At 43.8% G+C, this 22,388-nt stretch overlaps 1 protein-coding gene and 1 long non-coding RNA gene across 13 annotated transcripts in view; both read right to left on the bottom strand.

The window, feature by feature from the left end:
* The window catches only part of Mast4 (microtubule associated serine/threonine kinase family member 4), a 591,901-nt gene that overhangs the window by 511,476 nt on the left and 58,037 nt on the right, over window positions 1-22,388 (bottom strand). The gene's annotated exons all lie outside the window — the stretch shown is intronic.
* On the bottom strand, window positions 4,255-15,078 carry LOC134485830 (uncharacterized). The gene is made up of 2 exons (XR_010064061.1): window positions 6,468-15,078; window positions 4,255-4,664 (listed from the first exon to the last, which is right to left on the bottom strand). It is a non-coding gene; the product is annotated as an uncharacterized LOC134485830 (long non-coding RNA).

Here is a 22,388-nt window from a genome sequence, read left to right on the forward strand (position 1 = left end):
TATGAAATACCTTGCCCAAATTGGTTCTTTTTTTAATTGTTGGCTGGTTGGTTTTTCGAGACAGGGTTTCTTTGTGTAACAGTACTGTCTGTCCTGGAACTGTCTTTGTAGACCAGGCTGCCTCAAACTCACAGAGTTCCACGTGCCTCTGCCTCCCCAGTGCTGGATTAAAGGCATGTGGTCAGCTGATACAAACCACCAGAAAAATCATCCCTGGGGATATTGCACAGTTAGCTCACAGGATCTGCATTTTCAATGAGTTCTTTGATTCTGAGGTTTTGACTACAGGTTTCCCAGGTACATCACCAGTATCCCATCCTATCCCAGGCTCTGCAGACGCTATCCTGGACTCTCTCAGCCATGGGCCTGGTTATTTCTACACATTGTGCAGACTGGGCTCAACTATCAATTCCCCAAATGCACACTTTGGCTCTGAATGCCTCGAGCTTTGCATGACTGGTGTAACATATTTTATTGTATTTTTCCATCTCTCTTATCAGTCCCAGAACTATGAGGTTGACACTTTATTTTTTAAATCATCACTGCTATTCTACATACAGTCTAGTACTCAACTAATGTACCTGATCAGCTTTGGGGTTTTTTTTTTTTGTTTTGTTTTGTTTTTGTTTTGGGGCATTTTTTAAATAAAGGAACAAGTGAATAAACTTTGAACAAACCCAAAATGGCTGGATGGTGCTGTTTACCCTCAGCTGGTCTTTCATTGTCCCAGAACAATAAGCTCAAAGACACACTAGAGAGTGATGAAGAGAAATGCCAAAGGAATGAAATTAGTCCCGAGACCAGCACAGACTTTTACAATGCATTTTCTGGTGACTGCATGCTTCCAGCTGTTGTAACTTGGGGATCCTTTACAAGGCTGTAATTTTCAAATCATGCTGCAAGCTAACTACTTTTATGCTAATTTTGCTCAATAAATACGATTGCTGGGGAAGACACTTGGACTTGTTTGTATCGTAAAGGCCAAAAAACCTTGAAAGCACCACTTTTTAAACTTTTAATTTCCATACTGTGTGTTTGGGCCAATCATCATCTCAGCTGGAATAATGGCTCCAGAAGGCACTCAATAAATGTCCCATAAGCAGGGCGACAGTGATACAGGCTAAAAGTGTAAAGTCCTCTCCTAGATGACCTTCAAAGGGGATGTGTTTTATGAACAACCGTAACCCGACATGGGACCCGTTTGCCCAAATCCCAGTATGGGACGGCAAATCAATATGTAATTTTCTTGACAGAACCATGATTTTACAACTTCTTTATATTTCCTAAAGTACAGAAGAGACTTCTCTGGGGCCATGACAAGCTAAGTTATCCTAACGAATACCTTTATAATTTATCGGATAATCAAGGAAATTTCAACACCTTAAGCATAAAATACCATTTTTGTGTATGTGTGAATGTGTGTGTCTGTGTATGTCTGTGTGTCTGTGTGTGTGTCTGTCTGTCTGTGTGTCTATGTGTGTGTCTGTGTATGTATGTGTGTGTGTCTGTGTGTGTGTCTATGTGTGTGTCTGTGTGTGTCTGTGTGTCTGTGTATGTGTCTGTGTGTGTGTCTGTGTGTATGTGTGTATGTGTGTGTGTGTGTGTGTGTGTGTGTGCATGCACGCGCACACACGCTCATGGGGAGACTACTCACCTACTAAGAAGAGACCACTTGTATTATGGCAGCCTAGTGCCAATTAAGGACAGGCCTCCTCTGCAGCAAGCGCCTGGATGATTGGTTTATGATCCCATCTCTTCAAATCAAATATTTATTGTCTCATGTTGCTCTTTATTAAGGCGTTCCAGTACAGCTTTATGATGAATTAATATTCCCAGGTCTGAAAACTCCTCCGAGTGTTTCACAAGCCTCGTGCAGATATTAAAATTTCCAATAGCCTGCTGACGGGCAAAAAGAGCCTTGGGGAACATCGTCTGCCATTCAAGGATCCTGAAGACCCATGAAATTAATATGAGCCAAAAAAAAAATGCTAGTGAAATGTTTAAGCCTTCCTGATGGGCTAGCTGGTCACACTAGTTAGTGGTCACAAGTGACATGCGGTGGGCCCTTGGTCCTCGAATCTCCTCCCTTTGCATCTGACATCCATGCTCTGCTTCTAGCTGTTGACTCCACGGTCATGCCACCACCTGTACTCTACCTCTAGTACCTGCCTGTGCTCCCAGACAGTGCCGCATCTCCCAGATCTGAAGGAAAGGATTCATTCTTTCAACAGCCCTCACACATCACCCTTCTACATGCACCTGCACCTTGGTCATAATATCTCAGCCTTCCTGAGTGTGGCCAATGGATATTTAACATGTCACCAGAGCTATGCAGAGTGGAATAGGGCAGATGTGTCTCCTGTGACGGTCCCTTTACTTCCATTAGTGTACATAAGGATCATTAGTGTTTCAGGCTATCGGCTCTTACCCCCATGCTTTCATCTACCTGAGGTGATTGAAACGTGAAAGGGATTTTCACATACGCTGTTGCTAAGTAGCTGTCCTTTTATTCATCGTATAGATGCATCTAGATTTTATCAGAACAAGATGTAATATTTATATCATATTGAGTTGCGTCCTGCTGGATCCCACTCCTTGTTCCCTTTCCTGGGTATCTTGTGGGATCCTCTTCTCCTCACCAACTGTTCCAGCTTAACTCCAAGAGCAGATTTGACGTTCCCTCCCCCTGATGGTGCCAGCCAATTCATTTAGGAGTCAGTCAGTCTTCCCTTTAAATGCCTAAAGACCTCCCATACAGTACTAGTACCCAGCTTCAATCAGTTGTGACTTCTATGTGAGAACTGTTGGTCTTTCTATTGTTTAATAATGTTGTTCCATTTTCTAACCGAGGGTCAGTTTCGCCTGCTGTGAATGGCTGTGGTTAACAACACGGGCTCCCAGTGGAAAACTCTTTCTTCTATATGACCATGGCAGTGAGCATCCATCACTCCTTCAACTGTCTAGTATTTGTGCACTTTCCTCTGCCTGGCGCTTTTGCCTACCTAAGGGATAGATCTTGTGGGAAGGCAAGATCATCACCTTCTATTAGGGAAGAAAGAAGTAAGCCAAGGCCAGGCATGATGAGCATGGAGAGGCTGTTCAAAGCCTCTGGATTTAGAGGAAGGACATAGGAAATCTGGCAGAGTCAATAACAGAAACAAATGCCCAAGAGGAGAGACTCCCATTTCCTAGACATGGGCGAGCGTATTCTAAGCTCTGCAGCTTCCCTGGGAGCCTGGGACCGACTCTGGATTTCTAGACAAAATATCCAGTATCCATCAAATAACACCCAGAGATAGTTTCTGTTTTTGACAGCCAAGGACTCTGACTGATAAGAGTCTCAAAACTGACTTGGTTTAGGATTCAGCCCAGAGTCCTTATCAATACAGCAGAATCCACCTCTTAGCCTCTTGGAAAACTAGTCAGGACTAATGTCCACTCTGGGGTTCTCAAGGACCACTGGCTATCAGCTCAAGCAATTCCATCCACAGGTTTTCACAGGACACTGGGACAAAATCCATCTAAAACAAAGGATCTAAATCCACTGAGCCCAAAGGTGCATTCACTGAATCTTTTCATTAGTCTTAGGTTTCTTTTCAACCCTGCCCCCACCTCACCCTGCCCCCATCTCACCCCCCACCTCACCCCATCCCCACCTTACCCCTCCACCTGCCTTCCCATGAAGTTTATCATTCATTCTCTTTAGTGTTACAGAAAAGACAAAGCACAAACAGAAATTTTCTTCTCTATAACATGTAGCTACCCCAAGAAGGAACCTTAGCCTCCCAGGTTTGTTTCTTTGCTCACCCAATCCCAGACACTCTCACAATAATCCAAGTAGGTGCAAAGAAAATAGTGACCTTCTCAAGACTTTCTACCTCCCCTCCCCCAACAAAATTTAGTCAGGACACTTTGGTCTAATATAAGTCAACACAACATTGATTTCCCAGGACATTCTGCCCAGATTAGATTCCCAAAATTCCTGTGCAGTGTATTGATTCTTATTTTCAAGGAAGACACGGGAGTCAAGGAATAACTACATTGGCTCATTTTAACTTTCACATTGTAATTCTTAAGTCTTCTCTGTAGAGACAAAGTTGAATAGATAGGCTTTTTCATTTCATACATTATATGTACCATGCAACGCTGGAAACACACTATAAAAGTTTTAAGTGTGAGCTCATAAAAATTCAAGATACAGTATTCTATAGATGACCACTTGTCTATGCTAATAAAAATGAATACAAAAGCCATGCAATAATAAAAACATGAATATAATTTACATATTTATAAATATATATGAGTAATGCATATGAAATATGGAGTATGATATATAGAAAACATCCAAACACCGTTTGTACACAAGTTCATTCAAATAAGAAAGGTGCATATTAAAGGAACTGCCCATGGGGCATCGGTTAACAGAACACACACTCCTGAAAAGCCGATGAATCAATTAGCTTCATTTTCAGGATTGAATTAAGGGAAGAACTAACTTGAAGGTGTATCAGGCCGCTGCTCCTTGCTGGATGAAGTTCACTTTAGCCTCTCATGGCTCTTCCTCGGCTACGAATATTTGTTGTGATAGGACAGAGGTTGAATCTTCAAAGAAAACAGCTAAGACCTTACTTCCATAGCCAGAATTTAATAGACACAATGGACACCTACAGAAAGAAAAGCTATTTATATCCGCTTCTTCCTTGTCTAACACATTATCGCTGTCTTGGGATCTAGCTCTGACCAACCGGATGCTCGGAAAGCTACTACTTGAGTCTTGGGGAGTTCTCTCCAAAAAGAAAGATTTAGCTCACAAGGGACAGTCTGTCTTTCCCTGCTTTCTTTGCCATTTTATGGGAATATGGAGGAAAGGCCTGGAAGTATACTGGGAAGGTTAAAAAACAGTGACAAAGATGGTGTGAATGGTAGACAAGGTCTTCTTCGAGAAACTGTCCCCAGTTCAAGATTTCTTGCTAAAGACAACAGGCAAATTCCTTAGAGTTGAAGCCACTACTGTTGGGTTGTAGGTGAATGCAATCCTAAGGAATAGAGCAGCAATTAAAAAATGCAGACGTCCATGCCATGATCTAGAAAACACTTTAAGCCCCAAGCAAGAAAGACAACAATGGCCTTCTTACCATGATAATAAATTTGTAGAAGTGCACCTGCTCAAAGATTACACAACAACACACGAAGTAACAGAAGTTACATCGGGGAGATAGATCTGTGAATGGGCAAACTGATAAACAACAAAAATAACTTCTTTGCAAATCATCTCACCTTTCAATGAAAGGAAACAGCATTAATAATTAACACTTTAAGAATAAATGGAGAACACCCCGGACAAGCTACAACGTAAGAGTGGTATTTTTAATTTTTTAATTTGCTAAAATGTTTTCAAGTACCGTCTTTATCTTGAAGACTTAATTATAAAAGAGCAGAAAGCAGAACCCTGTTTCTTCTTCTCACTCACTGACCATGTAACATCAGCTCCTGGCCTTTTGTAGACTGCGTCCTGCCTTGTCTTAATAAGGCACTGAGGGCAAGGTGGTCATGAGACAGGTAGCTGGACTCCTCAATGAAGTGAAGACTGATCTCTAATAGTATAATGCCATCAACTGAACCCAAAATCTCCAGACGAAACTGCCATGTAGATTAACGTGTATTTTTCCTGAAACATGATGTCTCATGTTCATGTTCATCAGGAGACATAACTTATCCTGACTTATGAGAAACTATAGAGCAAATAATCTACCCATGAGAGAAGAACATCAAAGGTTAGCTGTGAAAAAAATCACAGCAAGTTATCTTGAATATGATAAATAATACTTGAATGATGTCTCTTAAAACCCATTCATGACCAAAGAAGACAAGAGCTATGAGTAACTCCAAAATTTCAGCAACTCCAAGAGTTATCTCTGCTCGACCTTGGGATATCTATTCCTTTATCTCCTGTTGAGTAAGATGAGGACACAAGAGACTACCACGCTCTATAATAGATTCACGTAGTACAGGAGGTTAATTATGATGCCTTCCCTGGGATTCACTTCAGTTCTGCAGTGTAAGCCACAAAACCTTCAACGGTGGCATTAGGAAGCCCTGGCTAGTTCCTTAGCAACCCGGCTTCCCAGACTCATCTCTCATCCGCTTATCCACGCTCTAGTGCTGGACAGACATCCAGGCTCATATCTGGAAGGTACTGCCCCAGTTTCTTCTGGCACACTCCCAATTCCTCATTCAAGGCTCAAATCAGATGTCACCTTTTAAGTGCTGATGCTGAGTGACCCAAGATGAAAGCCAGATTGCTCCTTCTGTGCCTCCCCCATTGTTCTAGCTAGGTTCCCAGAAGTTTCCTCTTCCCAGGGGCCGGGACAGAGATGCACTGCAAAGATTCACTTCAGCTGAGCCTCAAGATTTGTGATCCTCTCGCCTTCCCAGATGCTAGCCAGCCTCCGCTCTGTTGGCCTTACCCTTCATCTGCTGAGTCCAGGGGAGCTTCCACACATACAGCTGCAAGGCTTTACCATTCCTTTAGGTCATCACCCCCAGACACCCTCCTGTAGCCACCATTCCCAACTCTGATCATGTCCCCCCAACAGCCCCAGGCAGGCTTTATCCACGCAGCCCATGTTCCCATCATTGTGCCCTTCATTTCCCCTCAGTTTCCTAGAGAACAGTCCGGGATCAACCGGTTCCACGGCGTTGGGTTTATGGTAGGCAAGGGATCATGCCAAGGAGCAACTGGCAGAATAAAACCACCCGGAAGAAAAAAAGGAGGAGCCAAGGTTCCACAATGCCCCAACGACCTAAAGCCCTCCCTTGGTGGGTTGCCAGGCAGCATCCCATCCAAACATTCTGAGAAGTCAGAAGTGTAGTTTCTGTCTCTTTAAGACCAGCTTCCCTGAAATCAAAGAGAGATATCACAGATGCTGTGCATCTAAGGCTGCTCAAGTCTTTCTCCAACAGAATTCTCTCTCTCTCTCTCTCTCTCTCTCTCTCTCTCTCTCTCTCTCTCTCTCTCACACACACACACACACACACACACACACACACACACACACACACAGTAGCATGGGGTTTAGAACAAGAAATATGTATTGTAGGGGCTGTGTTTTCACTGTTACTATGTCCTTTCTTTGAGTTTTGGACATTTCTTGAGGGTTGTCTATTTTTTATTTTTATTTAGGGTGTATGTACCTGTGTGTGTGTGTGTATGTGTGTGTGTGTGTGTGTGTGTGTGTGTGTGTGTGTGTGTGTTGGATATGTTATTGGGTGCATCTATGTATGTGTTGTGATGGATGTATGGTTTGGGGGGATGGTATATATGTTTGTTTGTGATGAATATGGTTTTTTTTTCCTCTGCAAGTTAGAGTTCTCTAGCCCTGTATCCCTCTACTCCAGCCAGGATGCTCCCAGCCCCTGAGTAATGTGTCTATCAGATTCACTATTCTTCCAGATTCTCTGTGCCATCCTTGATTATTAAACAAACTACGTGGAGGTCTGGAGAAATGGCTCAGCAGTAAAGAGCATCTACTGCTTTACCAAAGGACCGGGTTCCATTCTCAGTAACCACATTTCAGTTCACAGCCATCTTTAACTCCAGTCCCAGAGGACCTGGCACTTTCCTTTGGCCTCTGAGGGGACTAGACTTGGACATGCTATACCTATGCATACATACAAACTAAAAAGAAATAAAAATTCAAAAGCCGAACTGTGTTTGACAGTTCTCCTCACATAGCAAATCTGATGTCCTGTGGGTCCCTTACAAAATTATAAAAACCGTGTAGTAAACATTTCAGTGTTTAACCAGTACCATGCACTATGCCAAGTGTTGGGCATGAATTACCATTTAAACGTCATACACCTTGGGACCAGTGCAGTTAGTGTCCATCTGTCACCCAGAACTAGATCCTGCCTTTGTGGAGGAATTTCACTTTGGTGCCAAGGGCCTTTGATCTCGGAGCCTACCCTCTAGCACAGCATGGTTCCTCCACCCCTCCAGTCCTTCCTTACACGGGTGTGTATCCCATGCTTGTCTTACACATCCATGTTCTCAGTAAGGCCTCTCACTTCAGGCAAGCCTCACTAGAAACTGCCACACAGACAAAGCCAGAGGTGTGCATCTTAAGTGATTCCATAGCCCATCGAGTTGACAATGAAGGTTGATATGGGCATGTGTGTGCAAGTTACCAATCCGGACAGAAAAGCCATGTTCTTATCCCTTTCTACAAAAGCAGAAAGAGAAGCTGGGAGATGGAGTCTCACATAGCTTATGTACTTCTTCAAGCAAGGAGAATCAAATGTGTAAGCTGGGAACTAAGCAGAGGAAGAAATGCTCAAAGAGGTTCCAAGTAAGACTTCCCCAGAGAAAAATAAATTCTACACGAAGCTCCACTAAAAATTAGAGTTAACTGTTACATGTACATTCCCTGGTCATGGATATTCTTGCCTATGTGAAGAATGTGGTGCCAGATATAAAGTTTATAATTCTAATTCCTCCTTTGCAATTCCTTAAATCACAAACCTTGATTGCAACCTGTGGTCTGGCTTGTGGGGCAGAGGCATGTGCCAATTCCCTGATTCCATCGGGCAGCTTCTTCCTCGGCATTCAAGAGAAGATTTCCCTTACTGTTTGGTAAACAGGAAAGGATTCAGTAAAATATGCAACCCAGTACTCAAAGTATGAGAGAAGAAGCAAATCCCCGATTGTGATGAAATTCTCTTACAAACTCATCTCACTGTTGACAAAGGATGGAGCTGGCCCTTAATGTGTTTGATCTGGGATGAACAAATGTAAAGGAATGGCATTTTTTGAACATTGATAGCAAACACAACTGTCACTTACTGGAAAACCAAAAGAGAAAATAGAAAAATAAACAGAGAAAAAAATCTATTCTTCTTGACGATTCTCTTAGCGTCAGGTCCATTCCGGAAACTGGGGCATGGAGTGCATCGATCGATGGAATTACTGGCGGTGGTCGGCAGAGAGATAGGAACTGAGTGACAAGAAAGGAAGGTGGAGTTAAATCAAAGCTCAGAGCTTAGAGCTGGGAGTCAGGGAGTCACTTTAGACACTGCTCCCATGAAGCAGTCAAGGATCCCGAAAGGATGGAGACAAGGAGGTAACAAGGGTGGACAGAAATGGGATCATCAAAAATTGTCACCCAGCTCCTATCAGACTGGATCTCATGAGAAATAAAAACAAAAGGTGATCCCCTTGTGGAACCAGATCCTGGCATGTTTAGTAGATCCATTACAGTCCTGGGTCCATAGGGGAATCTTCCACAGAGACAGCGAGTGTACTGAGGTGGAATTCAATGTGGTATTTGCAAAGGACATACACCACAGTCCCGCTCGCTCTCTGGATACACACATGCACACAGCTCAACTGCAGACTCTCACCCTAGCCTCTGCTACACTTCATTGCAAACATCACTCACCAGGCCCTTTCGCCAGCTGTGCCAAAAACCGTCTTCCGAACTCGACTCTGGATTTCTTGGAATACTGAGTACAGTGCAGTCAGTGCTGGACAAACGACGTTTATATGGGATGATTTAGGGATTGACGAGGGGAAGGACTGAGGCTGTTCAGTATAGACGTGAGGTTTCTCAAGCATTTTCAATATGGAATAGGTTGAGTCAAAGGGGAGAAAAGCAGACACCATTGCTCTGGAGGGACCACTGTCTTTTCTCCATGGAGTCCTGAGCTGGAAATGAAACCTGAACAGATTCTGAGGAATGGACGAGAGAGGTCTGGAACTCTTACACTAACTCATCCCCTAACTTTTGTTAACCTTAACCACGGGCATGGGGACAGTGTACACAACCCACTTCCGAACTAGCTCATTTTATTTCTGAGTGAAATGGGTGTTCTAAATACAACACGACCAGAAAAGAAGACAGGCTGGAAACCTCCCTGGTCCTCATTTCTTCACAACCCCAGAATACACTCCTCCCTGAAGCACAAAGGAAGTTGCTGGCCTTTGCCCTCTAACTCCGTTGTTGCCTGACATGTGGGTGTGCACAGGGCTGCTGCATGCTCTCGGCCTATATACGGCCTCTCTCCCACAAGCCTGGTGAACCATCCCACTATGCACATTCATGCAAACACCCAATGCTTATTCTTAACTCTAGCTTTGGTGCATTTTGTTATAAACGTCTGCTTGCTCACCAGGCCCCTTCACCGGGCTATGTCAAAAGTTTATTCCGAAATTCTATCTGCGTGCTGTGGTTTGAAAACGGCCTCCCATTTCTCAGTGCTGTTAATTTGCGGGGGGAAAATACTATTTAAAATGATAAAGTCGCAGCCACATGAGTTATAGGGACTTCTGCATCAATCTGTGGGCTTGTAAATTTTATGGAAAAACAGCGGCCCTTGAAAAGGAGAGACACTAAAGTGATTTCGTGTTTATTTCTATTAGATGAGACACCCCAGCCAATTCCTCTAGTAAATTAGCTTCCTTTGCCATACAGCAGCCAATGTGATAACGACGGTCCCAAAGGCTATACATTTTAAGTCACATGAAATCAGATGTGCAGGAATGAATATTCCATTTTGGCTTTGGCATACCGCACAATTCATTTGGTGTGATTTGTGCAATTTCTCCCACACTGGAGTTTCCATAAGAGAGAATCCTACAGCAAAATATAGATGATCAGATATGACATTTTAAAAAAGGGAGTGATTCACACACACCCCCCCTTACCTGGCTGGCCAGGGCTATGTAAACATCAGCACCACACACACACTTTATAGCAACATCCAGAATAAGTGTGGTCAACTTTGAAAGACTCCATCAAAAGGACATTTGTAAACACGCCCTTGGCAACTTAGAGACAGGCACAGGGATTCAGGAGGGCAGGATGTCAGATGACCTGATGCCCTCTTCTGGTCTCCATGGGTATTACATGCACTTGTATATATCCCCACACAGATACACACACATTTTTTTTTTCTTTAAAGAAAAAAAAAGGTCCCTCTAAAAGTCTCATGGACTGAAGACTTGGTCCACAGCTGGTGACTCCACTGAGAGGTGAATAAGCGTTAGTTAATTACCTTCTCAAACCACGGTAACCTTGATGACAAACTAGAACTGGCATGTTGCTAATAGTCTAGGGACCTGACCCTAGACAAATTAAAAGAGAATTTCAAGCAGGAGGAGTCCAGCACTAGTAATTAAATCCCTAACAAGAATCTAACATGCAACAGTAAAATTCCTCTTCTACCAGAAGAAGCAGGAAGAAACTTTCATGGAATATCCTCTTTGTGGGAGATGCTATGTTAGGAACGTGTGTTGATTTCTTACTTCATTTTGTAAACATTTTAGGATATTATTTTGTGCATGTGAGTGTTTTGGCTGCAGGCATGAATATGTGCAACGTATTTGCCTGATGCCTGCGGAGGTCAGGAGAGCTTGTCAGATCCTCTAGGACTGGAATTACAAATAATTGGGAGTAGATATGTGGATGCTGAAAACATAATAGGGTTCCTCTGCAAGAGCAGCAAGTGCTCTTACTACTGAGCTTGGGCTAGAGTGCCAGCATTGTGTAGAACTAAGATATGAAAGGGTCCTATTTACCCAGCCAAGGGCTGGAGAAATAGAACAGCAGCTTCGAGTAAGTACTGCTCTTGGAAGGACCAAGCTCTGTCTCCAGCACTCACATTTGGCAGTTCACAACTGACTGTAACTCCAGCTCGAGGAATCCTGATGCCTTCATCTGGTCTCCCGTGGACAACACACACACACACACACACACACACACACACACACTACACACACGAGGAGGACAAGGAGGACGAGGAGGAGGAAGGAGGAAGGAGGAGAAGGAGGAGAAGAAGGAGAAGGAGGAGAAGGAGGAGAAGGAGGAGAAGGAGAAGGAGGAGAAGGAGAAGAAGGAGAAGAAGGAGAAGAAGGAGAAGAAGGAGAAGAAGGAGAAGAAGGAGAAGAAGGAGAAGGAGAAGAAGGAGAAGAAGGAGAAGAAGGAGAAGGAGGAGAAGGAGGAGAAGGAGGAGAAGGAGGAGAAGGAGGAGAAGAAGGAGGAGAAGGAGAAGAAGGAGAAGAAGGAGAAGAAGGAGGAGAAGGAGGAGAAGGAGAAGAAGGAGAAGAAGGAGAAGAAGGAGGAGAAGGAGGAGAAGGAGAAGAAGAAGGAGAAGAAGAAGAAGGAGAAGAAGGAGAAGGAGAAGGAGAAGAAGGAGAAGAAGAAGGAGGAGAAGGAGAAGAAGAAGGAGAAGATGGAGAAGAAGAAGGAGGAGAAGGAGGAGAAGGAGAAGAAGAAGGAGAAGAAGGAGGAGAAGGAGGAGAAGGAGAAGGAGGAGAAGGAGGAGAAGGAGGAGAAGGAGAAGGAGGAGAAGGAGGAGAAGAAGGAGAAGAAGGAGGAGAAGGAGGAGAAGGAGAAGAAGGAGAAGAAGGAGAAGGAGAAGGAGGAGAAGGAGGAGAAGAAGGAGAAGAAGGAGGAGAAGGAGGAGAAGGAGAAGAAGGAGAAGAAGAAGGAGAAGAAAAGCCTCATAGTTTGGTCCACAGCTTATAGCTCCCCTGCTGAGAGGTCATTAGGTCACTTTATCAGTGTATTAATCAATTGATAAGCTCACATCTGAGTGGATTATTTGGCCTAGATGAAGAAAACAGATCACTAGATGCATGCCTTTGAATGTTTACCTAACCCTTCCTTCCTTCCTTCCTTCCTTCCTTCCTTCCTTCCTTCCTTCCTTTCTTCCCTCCCTTCCTCCCTCCCTCCCTCCCTTCCTCCCATCCTTCCTTTCTTCCCTCCTCCCTTCCTTCCTTCCTCCCTCCCTTCCTTCCTCCCTCCCTTCCTCCCTTCCTTCCTCCCTTCCTTCCTTCCTTCCTTCCTTCCTTCCTTCTTTCCCCACCTCCTAGTCCAAGCCACCACAGGGTGGTATCTTTGCTCTAACACATGCCGCTTGCCATGATGTTCTGTGTATGGACTAGACCAGCACAGCTAAGTAGCCATGGGCTAACATCCTTGAAGTGCCCCCCGCCCTCGGGCATTCTGTTGCAGGAATGGAAGTGTGAACATGCCTAACAAAACTGTAGTGTGGGTACTAATATCCTGTCCCCCATTTCACCAGCAAGGGCACTGAGGCTCTGAGCGGCTCCATAACTTGCCCCAAATTCCATATCCAATCGGTGAAGAAAATGTGACTTAAATCTCCTGAAGCCTGTCTGCCAAGGTTGTTCACTGGCTCTAGAGCTAAACGCTGCACCTGAGACATCTCTGTAAGCACCATGCAGCTGTCTCCATATTTAATAGGCTTCTGGGGGTGGGTGAGATGGGAGGGGTGAGGAGGATTACCAAAGAAAGGATCAAAGAGAAATGTTGCTTCCATGCACTAATAACAACTGAACAGATCAGCAAAGGTGACAAGTACAATGTAAAATGTTCTTCCTGGAAGCTCTGGTTGGTTGAGGGACTAAGCCAGTACCCAAAGACTGACCCTGGGCTCCAATTTATAGGTAGCAATGAATATCCTAGTAAGGGCACCAGTGGAATGGGAAGCCCTTGGTCCTGCCAAGACTGAACCCCCCAGTGAACATGATTGTTGGGGGGAGGGCGGTAATGGGGGGAGGAACACCCACATAGAAGGGGAGGGGGAGGGGTTAGGGGGATATTGGCTTGGAAACCGGGAAATGGAATAACATTTGAAATGTAAATAAGAAATACCCAATTTAATAAAGATGGAAAAAAAATACTCTTCCTGGACCTAGGCATGGGCCTATAATCTCAGAACTTGAAATGCAGAGGCAGAAGAATTGCCACAAACTTGAGGCCAGTATGGACTACATAGTGAGTTCTATAGGTCAGCTTGAGGAGTACACTGAGACTCTAATAATAGTGCCCTTCTAAGAAATTATATTCTTACTAGTAGGTCTAATTTCCTCATTAATTACACAATTTAGAGCTAAGTAAAGATTCCAGGGCATTTAAGCAGAACGTTGGGATCATCCTTGCCACCAGATGCCAGCTAATGTTACCTATGAAAGGCCACATTAACCTTGGCGGCATGCTTATAAAGCCAATGAAAACATCAAGCAGGGGACAAGGCTAAAGAATGTGATGTGGGATGAGCAGTTGCCCCCACCATTCCTAGTCCAGAAGTCTCCAGCTCTTTCCCTACAGTGTGTAGGGATGCTCCAGTCTCTACATGGAAAGCTTGCCTGCCCACAGACCTCAAAAGCTATTTCTTCCCTTTTCCATAAAACACACACACACACACACAGAGAGTCATACACAGTCACACACATACACAGTCACACACACATACAGTCATACACATACACACAGTCACACACACACACACACACACACACAGGGCCACATTCATCATAAATATATAATCAAATACTTCTACTCCTCTTTTGGGAGTTTTAAAGCACTATCTCTTCAAATATTGCTCTGTTTTACTTTTCTCTCTTTTTCTTTGGACTCCAACATGAATGTCAAGCCCTTATCTGATGGATGGATGGGTGGGTGGGTGGATGGATGGATAAACAAAGATCTTCAGCTCTGTTCTGCCCTTCAGAAAAAAAGAAGTGAAACACTGAACTTCCAGCTAAGTAATTCTCCTCTCAAGTTGGCTTATCTTCCCAACTGTTCTTTCAGGAGTTTATTTTTATTGTTTCCATTTCTGACTATACCAACGCCATTTGTTTTTTTCAGTTTCAAACTCTCTGGCAAATTCTCAACTGCATCTTCTAATTTTTAAACACTGACGGTTATTTTAAGGTTTGTGCCCATTTCCTGAATTCCATGTTCACCTGCTCCTTTTGGCTGCATGGGTCCCTCTCTCCTTTTGAACACACCTTCTTTTCCATCTTGATCCTTGCCATGTTCAATCACGCCACCTCCGTGACCTCATCTGGTCTTACAGGTGCTTTGTGCTCAGTACTGATTTGACTGGATTTGGGTTTTTTTTGTTTGTTTTTTTTGTTTTTTTTTTTTAATATTTTTTTTTATTAACTTGAGTATTTCTTATATACATTTCGAGTGTTATTCCCTTTCCCGGTATCCGGGCAAACATCCCCCTCCCCCCTCCCCTTCCTTATGGGTGTTCCCCTCCCAACCCTCCCCCCATTGCCGCCCTCCCCCCACCAGTCTAGTTCACTGGGGGTTCAGTCTTAGCAGGACCCAGGGCTTCCCCTTCCACTGGTGCTCTTACTAGGATATTCATTGCTACCTATGAGGTCAGAGTCCAGGGTCAGTCCATGTATAGTCTTTAGTTAGTGGCTTTTGACTGGATTTGTTATCACACAGGTCATACACTTCTGAGCGTATCCATGACAGGACTAAAGGAGCAGTGAAGACCCACCCTGACTATGGACTGCATCATCCCACGGGTAATTCAAGAATGAAGGGGAGGGGACAGAGAGGAACTGGAGAGATGGATTAGTGTTTACAAGCACTTGCTATTCTTTCAGAAAAAAATTTGATTATCACACCTATATCAGGCAGCTCAGGACCACCAATAGGTTCAGCTGGAGATGACCCAGTGCCCTCATCTGGCCTCCGTAAGCATTTGCACTAGAGTGCGCATGTGCACACACACACACACACACACACACACACACACACACACACACACACACTCATGAATAGAAATTTTTTAAAAGAAAAGAACAGAATTAAGCTGAACAGTGACATCAGTGTGCCTCTGCTTCCTGACTCTTTGTGTTGCCGTCTCACGCTCCATACCACTGTCATGATGGACTGTCTAGGCAAACTGAGCCAACGAACTTTGTCCTATAAAGTTAGAGCCTATCTCAAAAATCAAGTTACAGACCTCAAGCTTTCTGGTGGTGGGACTGCTAATCTGCCCTGTTCAGCTGCTGAGAAATCAAGGAGGCATGAGGTAAGTCCTGATGGATGGAAGAAATATTGATAAGTCTGGGACTGTCTGGCTTCCATGAATAGAGAGCCACTCGAACTTCAAAGACAGGATGTTTGTATGCTGACATACTCTTAAGGCACTAAAATATGTGCACATAGCATACACGGGAGCAGATGACACATGCATTAGGACACAATGGAGAGAGAACTCAGCAAAGAGACATCGAAGCCATCGAATATTCCACAACTAAATAAATCTCTCTATTGAAACACCATTTTGTTATAGTTGTGTCATTTTGGTTTTTGTTTGTTTTTGCATATTCTGTAGCTAAACCATCTACGGCCACAGCCTTGATTTGTTCTTAATTTCTTCTTTTCATTATCTTTCAACATATGGAAGCAATAAAAAGCACCCAGCATGCTCAGCGCTCTAATTACTAGGCTATCTCCTTTAAAGTGACACTGCCCCTTCGACTTTAAAATAAGCTCCTTACACGCCCTAAGTGTGGCGTGTTAAGAGCGCTTAAGCATATCGAGAGATACCTAAGTAAACAAAAACCCTTGGCTGTATTACAGTATTTAATTAGAAAAGAAAAGGACGCTGTGGGACTTCGCATGATGGAATCATGAAATAAAGAGCTCAAAATGAAATGGTGTGACAGACTCCGAAGAGAATCTCTGCCCTCCCCACACCTTGGTCGCCTACGTTCTGCATGAGAAGCCAAAGACTGCCTAATTATTATGTCCCAAGTGCAGCCCACAGAGCTCCCAAAGATGGAAAAATAAATGCAAGGGGAGTAAGAGTGGTCCAATCTGTATTTTCACGGAGCTAATCCCAGGATCAGATTGTGAGGAACACAGTCAATGCTCTGAGAGTGGATATCCTGGGTGCAGACTTCTTGTTTTCACAATTTTATATTCAGAATCTAGAGGAGTTCTTGGTTCATACTAGGTGCCCTTAATCTCTGATTGGACTTAAAATCCGCTGAACAGGAGGGAAGTCATGTCCGGTAGTAGAAATCTATCTACCTTAACTATTCAGGGCTAGTGAATCTTGGGAGAGAGCCTACAACTGCCACTTTACTAAAGCAGCACAACCCCTCACTACATTCTAACTACATGTCCTTGTACCCACAGGTAAGTGTAGTTCCCCCATCAGCGAGGAAATGTCTCTTTATGATGGACAGAGACCATTACAGAGAAGCATGCTGATCCAACAGATACACCTATGACACAACTCCTGCAACCTAGGGCTCAGGGATCATTTTGGGCAAGGGAAACATCAAAAGAACCAGAGGATTAGGGAATTCGTTGTGATTGTGTCTCCTAGGAAATATCAGAAGGGACACCCATGAGACCTCACCAGCATCTTTGCCTCAACACAGCTTGACCAAGCAGGATACCACTAGGCATTCTAATGTGGAAAGGGAGAGGGCAGGAGGCTTCAACCTTAGACAAAGCACTGTAGGTGAATAAGGATTCCTGAGAGCAGGAGAAATCGTCGCCCCTGAGAAGAGTACAGGAATTAGTTATTCAACACCAAATGGTCAGCCCTGAAATCGTGTGTATAAGTAACACGGTACCCTCTGAGCAGATCCTGCGTACGCATTTAGGAACGTTGAGCTATATATAGCAATAGATATAGACATATCGATATATCGAAGAAAAAGAGACCATAAGTTTGATAAAGAGCAAAGGGGTGGGTAATGGGAGTGTTTAGAGGGAGGGGAGGGAAGGGAGAAATGGCGTGATTCCATTATAATCTCAAAAATTAAAATGTTTAATAAAAAGTATAAGTCAGATAACTCCATGAAGCGGAATAAAAGATAAAAAGTGTTTTTAATGCAACAAAGTAAAAACAGCACTAGAGCCATACAAAGTGTTAAACTCATGTGGGTGTCCATAATTCCAACATTCAGGAGGTTGGAGCGGGATGATCTCAAGGTTGAGACCAGTGTGTCCTAGTAAGAAAAACCCTATCTCAAAAACAAAGCCAAAAACAAAACTGGGAGAGTGTTGACTGCTACACTAAGGACTGGGAACAGTGGAGTGTTGCAAACCTCTATATTTTAACTCAAATCATCACCAGAGAATTAATCTTATAGCTATATAACCCATAGATCCCTTTGGCTTTATAGCATCTATAACATGTATTTTTAGGCACAAATAAAAAAAAAAAAAAAACACTCGCCTATAACAAAATGCTACCACATTTTTTTTTCCTCTCTCAAAATAAAAACTACTCATCCCCTACAAGTCAACCATTACTAAATATTTCAGAACGTGCTGACATTTAGAATTATTAAGAAATGTCTCTGGACCCCATTTTCTTTTCCCAGTTATGAAGGGCTAAGTGCAAGTGTCGTCTACTTTGGTTTCCTTTGAGTTTCCTGGTTTGGTCTTCCTCTCGCTGGATGGAATGCTCACTGCTTCGCCTCAAAGCTGATGTGGCGAATTCTCTTACAGGCTTCTTGGAAAGTCCTTGGCCCGAGTGTTGCAGCAGACCTTAGAGCTGATTGCCAATCGCCTTTTTCTTATCTCACTAGCAGAGTCCAGATATATTTTAAAATAACAACATGCCCAGGCCAAAAAAGGAAAAACAGAATCTCCACCTTCTGGGGGCTCCTCTGCAATGGAATGTTCACAAGCCATCCCTTGCCAGTGACGCGAATTAAAAAGTTTTAAGTCAAGCACAGAGCAGAGAAGCCCCGACCTTCTGCTTCACCACTCCTGGAACGCAGATGTGATACCGGGAGTGCAGCAGCCATCTTATCACCATGAGGGGATGAACCAGTGAGAATGCTGAGAGGACCCAGCTCCCACAGGGCGTGAGCAGGTGGTACAGCAGCCGTGAACTGCTACATCCTGCCTCTTCCCATGTGGAGAGACAGACCAGCTGTGTTCAGATTGCCACTGAATCCAATCCTCCCTGACCTGCATGTTACTGATAACTGACAAACTACATGGAGGAGCATTCTCCCTAGAATCTGTAACTCACCACATTTTCAATAGAAATGTACTGACTGGGTAGCATAGGGTCCTTCCCATTTCAGTAGGGCAAAAGTATGGAGAGACTGGCTCTACTTCTCTGCTGCTAAAAGAAATTAAGCTTTTAAGAAGACGTGATCTTTAATTAAATAAAAGTAACTAGAAAAAAAGTCATAGCAGGGTTGGAAAATCCAACCCCCATTAATGAAGAGTCCGGATTATAGTATTTAACATTTTCATCATTAGCAAGGTAATTATCTGCACATAAATAATGCTTCTAAACTATGAGCTGGCACCCCCCAAATTTTTTTTAAAATCTAAAAAAATTTAAATCTCCCCCAAAAAGCCACAGAAACATTTGGTTCTGCAACAGAAGGCATCTCTTAGCTTGAGGTCAGGGGTTCCCACTTCCCTTATCACTGCCATTGAGGACCCAAAGACAACGCAGTGCCACTAAGTACACTCACAAGGTCTTCGGGTGAGTCGCAGCCAGCCTCAAGAGGAGGTACACATTCATTCTGCAATCCGTGCTCCCGTTTTGCAGGGTAGAGAGGCTCATTCCTAGGGACAGCCCATCTCTTGGCGACTACTACCATGAGCCATGTGGTGAAAGTACCCTGCCTCTGGGATATTCACAGACACCCTTCTACATGCCAAAGGGGTCTCCATCACCACTCCCCTAACAGAAAATGTCTTATTGTAGAGGACCCGAAAGGAATGTCTATGTTCTCGGGCATGTATCCCTCTCTCTCTGACATCTTTAGTGGGGTCCACTAGACAGCAGCCTCTACATCGATATAGTTCTTGTCCTCTTGTCATGGTATAAACTCCTCATGAAGACATCTTCTTTGCATCTCTAGATTAAATGAAAGAAAAACCCTTGAACCATGTAATTCTAAGTCATGGCTTACTGGGGTTACTTGAAGCTAAGTTCCTCTAACACAGAATCCTTAAAGGAGAAAGTGGTCTGGCTTTCCTTACGACCTAGAAATCATTTAACCTCGAACACCCACTCAGCCTCCCATGTGAAAAGGAACATCAGAGTTTGTGTACCCATAGTCTCTGTCTCATGAGGTGGGTGGGTGAGTACCAACAGCCATTAACAGCCGACAGGTCCTCAACTGCATCCTCGGGCCTCACTGATGCTTACTTCCCAGCTGTCAGCCAGGAACATCTATCTTTCCACTGTGGTGAGGACCAACTTCCTTACTCTGTAGCATCCCTATACCAGGGCACAGTACCCAGCACTTACAGGCCACTCAAAGGTCACTGGATGGAAGCCCTGTGAAGAGACGGAGGTTGGGACTGAGACGCAGATGAGCCTTTCCCACCGCACCTCGCAGGCTTTTCTCAGCACTCAGCTCAACAGTACAGGTAACTCACTCTCCTCTCGGTACCGTGTATTACTCTAAAGACTGTTTGCCGGTTGTTGCCTTGGCAATCCCACTTTGCTTAGCTTTAATTTGATATTGATTTGAAAGGAACGAAGGGGAGGGGGGAAACCCCACAGCGGTTCTATAATTAACAGTTGGGCTTACATAAAACTTGGTTGGAAATAGGCTGGTCTTTTGTGACACTTTTTCCCAAGTGGGAGCTGCAGTCCCTTTTAGTCTAGACAGGCTAATCTAAAAGGCTCAGCTTGGCAATCTAGGGTATGTTCTCCATGGTGCCTGAAACCACATGTGGCATGTAGCTTATGTCTAAAAGCTCTGTGATGAAAACTTGAAAAGGTAAAAATCACGAAGCCTAAAGTCCTCGGTTCCCATTTGGTATTTGATCTTTGTTTTTTTTTTTTTTTTTTTTTTTTTGGTTCTTTTTTTCGGAGCTGGGACCGAACCCAGGGCCTTGCGCTTCCTAGGTAAGCGCTCTACCACTGAGCTAAATCCCCAGCCCCCGGTATTTGATCTTTGTAACCCAGGCCATGTTCTTGGAGGCCATCATCGCCTGTGAAAGGGAACTGGCAAGTTTCCTGGTCCTGGAGGGCAGACCATCTAAAGAGCTCTAGGGTCTACCAGATAAACTATGTGGACAGCCACCCTTGTGTCCAACACAAGCACATGTCCCCAGAAGAACACTGTAGAAGACGGTAAGGACCCGGGTCAGGATTGTGCATCTTTTTCTCTCCTTTCTGCTCTGGTCCACCCCAGACCTGAATAAGCATGTTCCCTTTTCTAATCCATTTCTAAATGTTGCCACGGAGGATTAGAACTAAAGAACCCAGATACTATCAATAACCAGGGTGCACTTCCCGGCCACGCCCAGGGTTAAAGAAAACAACAAGCAGCAAAGCACAAAGGAAGGACCTGGAGAAAGCACCTCCCCACCCCACCCCTACACTGCGTGGGAATCACTCTGCCCCTGCGGATGGTGTTCTTGCATGCATCTTCCATTCAGGACCATGCATTTACGGAAGCAAAAATCCGATTAGCTGGCAACGTATATGGGGAATTATATCACAAATACGAATTTCACCTTCAGTTGCAAAAGGCTGAAGGAGAAAAATATTGCTACTCGATCGGGAGGAAATGGGGTATCAGCATATTAATAAGGAATATGCAATTTCTTCTCCCTGCGAGATGAGGTGGTGTGGTGTTTATTCTATGAGGGTACAATTAGAATGTTAAAGGGTCTCTGGGCACTGTCCAATTGTGATTGGTTTGCAGATTGCTAAAGGATTCAAGACTCTGGAGATAATTCTCTTTGGTGATAAGGCAGTGTCCTCTGTTAAAACAATGATAATTTTTATCTGTCCTTGTCACCCAGTAAACTAGATAGGCTATTGATTTAGGTTAGACATCCAAGTACACAAACAACGGTAAACTGTGACTGGATTTGGTCATTACTAGAAGGCCAAGACAGATATCTTATTCACCTGACCAACAGTCAGTCTATGAAGTAGAAATAATTTACACAACCTCTGAACATTTCTCTCGTGTTTCTTATTTTTTTATTGAATCTTCTCAGAAATGCAGTGAATAACATTTGCTCTGTAACTGCAAAAATAAGTAAATGGATGAAACAGAGAGAGATTTGATACTATGAGGCAAAGTGAGACATATGGGCTCTCAAAATACAATTTTGCTTAGGAAAAATGAAGCCAATATACCCAATATTTGAACTTACACGAGTTACATACCCAAGAATTTTTGTCCCGTGGGTATAAACAAAGGCATTTTTTTCCTTCCCAAGGCATGAGAGAAGGAAAGTGTTTGCTTTCGTAAATTTATAAAGTATATGCGAGTCTAATGTTTAGTACACTTGAAAAAAACTGAAAGATGCTCTTCCTTCGGGAAGGCAAGTCACGTCAGGAAGACGTGCTTGCCATGCAAAATGCACAGAGGAGCAACCTTAGGACGGTCTCTCCACTGAAGAGAGGAACCAGTGAACCTAATCGAGTGGGGTTATCAGAGTTTCTTTAATCGAATCTAGAGTCCCGCCCACACTGTCTTCTGATCAATACACTTCATGCTTCTTCATTCCCAATTACAAAAAGAAAAAAGAAAAAAGAAAAAAACCTAAACAGATAACCCTGAGACAGATGGGTGCTGCCTACCAACTTAT

Source organism: Rattus norvegicus, chromosome 2 (assembly GCF_036323735.1).
Source record: "Rattus norvegicus strain BN/NHsdMcwi chromosome 2, GRCr8, whole genome shotgun sequence".
In the NCBI taxonomy this organism is placed as follows: Eukaryota; Metazoa; Chordata; class Mammalia; order Rodentia; family Muridae; genus Rattus; species Rattus norvegicus.